The 5,451-nt window shown below is 37.6% G+C and overlaps 1 pseudogene; it reads left to right on the plus strand.

The window, feature by feature from the left end:
* The first annotated feature begins 380 nt into the window (after positions 1 to 380).
* LOC125829388 (protein STICHEL-like 2) lies at positions 381 to 4,127 on the plus strand (annotated as a pseudogene).
* Positions 4,128 to 5,451: the final 1,324 nt, after the last annotated feature.

Below are 5,451 nucleotides of genomic sequence, written 5' to 3' on the forward strand. Positions count from 1 at the left end.
CAACCTTTGGTTGAGTTATCACCAATTGAGAGTGAAGGAAGATGACATTCTGAACACTGCTTTTGGAACTTGGTATGATCACTATGAGTTTTTGTTAATGTTGTTTGGTTTGACTAATGCTCAAGCCGGATTCATGGACTTGATGAATAGAGTGTTTAGACAATATCTTGATATGTTTATAGTTGTGTTTATTGATAACATCTTGATTTACTTCAAAATTGAGGATGATCATGCCGAACATTTGAGGATTATGTTGCAAGTCCTCAAGGACCAACAAATATTTGCAACGTTTAGTATATGTGAGTTTTGGTTGAGATTTGTGGCTTTTCTTGGTCACATTGTTTTCGGTAAGGGTATTAAGGTGGTCTCTAAGAAGACAAATGCGGTTAAAAGTTGGCCTAGACCTCAATCCCCTTCAGATATTCAAAGTGTCTTTGGTTTTGGCTGGATATTATAGAAGGTTTGTGGAAGGGCTAGAGTAGGTGATTGTGTGACTGTTGAACTCCTATTTATTTATTTAATTTTGGTTGCGAACATGGGAAATGGATATCAACTACACATGTAGAGTGATTTAGTGAACTATTGGTTATGTTACGGTTAAATATGTTGTATTATGGTTTTAGTTTTGCTATGTTTTTTTCTTTTATTATCACCTTATATCATGTTTGGTACTTTGTTTTATATTGACGTCCCCATTCCCTGGTGGGCGCTGCATTCATTCCAATAGGTTATCAGGTACATAGGGGTCCTCATTGTGTGTGGTTGAGTTTAGCTGACGATTGGTACACTCCGTTCTTTCTGGAGTTGCTGTGTTTAAAGTTTTCTTTAGCTTTAGTTGATAACGGGTACGTTAGGACCCAGTCACAACTTGTTGTTAGCGGTTTGTAATGTAGAGGCATGCAAACATCTATTGTGGGTTTATGTGTTAGTTATGGCCTTGTTGCAAGTTGTATGCTTAGTTTTTTGTCTTGTCGGCCTGGTGTTTATATTGATACTAGTTCTTTGCCACGTGCGCAACACGAGTAAGCCGGGTTATGTAATGTATTATTGGAGCTGTCATGCCCCGAAGCTACCCCAGGACGCGGACAAGAGACCAAGGATCACTAGTGACCCCAAGCTAACCTGCTGGCATATCATAAGCATACTAAAGTAAATTGAAGTAAAAAATATTGTGAGGAAGCTAAATTATGAGATAATATGAAATGATGGGGAATACCCATATACTATCTGAATAAATGAAAAGTGAGAGTATAACAACAGCTGAAAAGTCAAACTCTAACACTAAAGCTTAAACTAAATATGTCTGAAATAAGCCTCTAAACGGACATGCCCCAGTTAAATCTAGCAAAAAATGAAAACTAAAGACTAAAATGGAAAGATAACATGTCAACTGTCCTCGAAGAATGAGGACTCACCACTGATGCTGCTGAACTGAAGATCGAGATCCGATCTATGCGTGATTTGACTGATGAGGACTTTAACCTACGTCACGAGAAGATGTAGCGCAGAGTATGCGTCAGTACTTGAAAGGTACTGAGCATGCAGGATAGAGTAAAGCTGCATAATAACATAACTGAACAAGCAATAAAGCAAGGATATAATCTGATCATGATAAGGATACTGGAAATACTGAACATGGCTAAACTGAATGCAATGACCAAGTTTATAACACGTTGAGACTGAATATTGAACTATACTGATAACATGATCAATGCAATAGAATCAGACTGAACTATAAGGGAGCTTTTAATAACTGACATAAAACCACATGAGCTAAATGTGGAGTCCGATATACGCGCCATGAGAGGACCCAATATACCTTGCCAGAGGTATAGAGGCATGCTGGAGTGATCACTAAAATGATGCCCACAGAGGGGACTTACAACCTACGGGGCACGCAGTTCTAGGACTTGAAGATGAGTGACCCTAGTCCACTCGGTATTACGCTTCTCCAAATTGATTAAGTAATTAACATTCTATGAATCAAATGCTGTAATACTAGATAGCTCAAAATAATGGCATGCAACTGAGAATGCAACATTAATAAGCTGATAATAGACATTCGAAAATTGAGGCATGTATGTATGTATCTGAAATATTTGACCTAGCATGTGTAATTCATGAACTAAAAGAACTACATAGCTAGGGTTCTGAATTCGTGAAAGAATCTACACTAAAAGATACTGAATTCATGATAATCTGACTTGGATCATTCTAACAACTAAAGCCCAACAATTTCTAACATTCAAGAAACCCTAAGTCTAGAGAATATTAAGGGAATCAAGATTCTGATTGAAATCTAGGGACCTAATGGGCGAAAGGAACCCATTAGTGAAATCCCACATACCTGGTGACGAAATCCATGGAGAAATCTTTCGATTTCGGGGCTGAAGCTGATGAAAACCTGTTGCGTTCTTGAATTAGGGTTCTTGACTTCTTTCTTCTCTTTGCGTTCTAGTTTTCTAAGTTTTGGTGAATGATCTGACTTAGGTAAGTTCTAGTTTGTTTACTAGGCTAAAAACGACCGAAACTATGTAGTTTAGGGGTTAAACGACATAGTTTAGGGGTCCAACGCATAAGGAAAAGACCAAAATACCTCTGACTTAAAAACTATCGGGGTCACCGACGGACGGGATCGATGGACCGTGGATCGATCGATGTTCCATATTGGTTAACCGTCTATCGGTGATTGGGACTGGAATTTGGGGCTCTGACCTATGGCCCTGGACCACGGACCGTGGCCTGACCTATGGTCTGTAGGTCCCAGCTTGAGTTGACACTAAGCCAAAATTTTGGGACTTTTCTGGGAAGGGCTGCATGTGACCATCCACGGACTACAACACAGACCGTGGGTCACCCTACGGTTCGTAGGTGGTACCCGTTGGTGGCACATGTAGCTTCTGAAATCTGCAATCTGGTTTGTTTAGGATACGGGGTATTACAGGAGCTGTCTTTGATGCTAAATTTCTGGAGTTCCTTTTTCTGACATTGTCATCTGGCACTTCAAATACAGTTAAAAGAGACATAGAGCTAATGATATCAAGAATAGATTCCACACAATTAGTGTCACAGCTCGCAAATCTAATAATGGACATTCTTGCTAGAAAATGTCAAAGAAGTGCTGGTGAAGTTAAAGAAAAGCCATTCAGCGGACACATTTCTGAATCTGAGAAACAACAACTTATACATGCACTTAAATTACTCTCCGAGACAAAAACAATTGAGGATGTCAAAAAATAAAACATCATGGTTGACTTCTACACTTCTACTATTAAGCTCAGTGGGTTTTTCAATCGATGCCAAATATCAAAATTCATGTTTGAGAAGAGTATATGGACAAGATCCTGATGGTCATCTTTGTAGTACATCATCATCAAGTGTGAGTTTGAAACACCGTACAAGTTGCGCTTATAGAGCATGGTATCTTGCAAAAGGGGAATGCATGATGATGAAAAAACTCTGGCTTCTACATGGTATAGAGAAATTGAAATGTACGAACCCAATTCCCTTGAAAACTTTTTTGAGAAAAGGGAAGTTTTCATCAATTTTTCTTAAGCAAGGTTTGGCAATTGTTGAGCTAGAGTTTTATTACCCCAAAGACATACAGACTTTTTAAGTGTTCGCTTGGGAAACTACATTTCAAGACCGAATGTATAAGTGATTTATCGGAGAACTCAGTTTCTGCTTCTTAAAGAGTCATAATGGTGGATGAAGGTGTTGAAACGTGTTTATCTCAAAACTCTCAAATATGTTGTCACGGTAGAGAACATATGACCATAAGAAACAATGATAGATATGTACTACGAATTGGATCAGTCTTAGTGAGATACACCTCAGATATTATCGATAAATGGTTCCGTGCAAACACATCAGTTAGAGTCTGATTGTTTGAAAGAGAGAAGTACTTGCAGATGTTGGGATTTATTTACCATAGAGTCGGAGAATAGACCAAGTTGTTTTACTAGGGCAGTAGGACTTCTAAAGAGGTCAAGGACATTGAGTGCTTCTCATATGACTTTTCGACTACTCAACCACAAAGCAGTATGGTATTATTAATTCACAGTAAGACACCTTGTCAAAGCCACAATCCTTGCAACAATTCAAATAATCACTCTTTGGGAATCTAGATCTTTCGTACGAGTCAAGGTTGCATCATACATTGTTCTTTTTTTCTTCAATTTCCCAACAAATTAACAACTAACTAAAAAACAGACAACTAAGTAACTCTACCCACCAAAACTGAGACAGAGTAGGTGGAGAGATACACCTTGATTAGTTGGACAGTAGTAGTTGTTGATTTTGTACAACATGCTACTCCATGTTTCTTCAAAAAATATGTTCCAAAAAAATGAATTTTTTGGTTTAGGTAATTACATGTACAAGCCTAAGAAAAAGCAAACCAGCATCAATTGATATCCATGTCAGAGTTGAATATTTTAGGCGAAGGTTCAAACTGATCGTTATTGGAGATAGAATGTATGATTCCCTGAAGAAAAATAAAGACATATATTAATCATTTAAGGCCCGTGGATATTATGCAAAATCTACTCTTCTTTGTGAGAAACAAATAAATGATAGAGAAGTAGGAAAAAGAAAGACGAAAGTACATACTTAGATACAATAGATCGATACAGATACAACTCGATTTCCTCATCATTCCACCATCCCAGGAAACCATACAATCTGTTATGCAGGAACTTTCCATGTAATGGGGTTCTATTAACTTGTAGACTTGAAGTTTACCAATCAGACGCTAATATGATGTCTCCCAAAGGACATCATCTGAAGCAGTTCTGAACTGCAAATGTTAGTTTAATGTAAACCAGAGAAAGAAAGGCTTTAACCTCATACCTCAAGGCATATAACCAAATATTCCCCTTGATGGAAATTCCAAGATTAGCTTCTAATATGTCAAGAGCACTGGCAGATGCACGGGATTTTCATGATTCAGGAAGCATAAGATCTTTTCAAAGATATATTGAAACCATGATAAGGTAAGAAATCACACGCATCAATTAAATCCATACTACCAAGGAAGTTCTTTGACCCAATCTTTATCGGCTGTTATATAGGTGAGTGAACCTATGAAGTACATAAACATTAGCATAAAGTAAATAGGTAGCAACTTACAATTCGTTAATGTTGGCGAGCATTTACATGAAAGCCTAATCCAATCTTTAACTGTGTTTTGGTGGAGAAGGAACACTATTAACTTAAAAAAATCTAGGCATAAAGGGAAAACAAACAACAATGTAGAAGAAGGTTTATATTACTAAGACAATATCTTTGGCTTAGCAGATGTAACAGGGCATACCTGTTCATTTTTTTACCAGAAGTTGGAAGTTTGATGGGACACAACAAGCAACTTTTGGATGTTTTAGCATTGGCGCTTATCCACAATGTGAGATATTGAAATAAGAACTCTTCGAGTAGGAATTTGTAACTATTCAC

Source organism: Solanum verrucosum, unplaced genomic scaffold, assembly GCF_900185275.1.
Source record: "Solanum verrucosum unplaced genomic scaffold, falcon-dt-bn FXZP01000044.1, whole genome shotgun sequence".
NCBI lineage: Eukaryota > Viridiplantae > Streptophyta > Magnoliopsida > Solanales > Solanaceae > Solanum > Solanum verrucosum.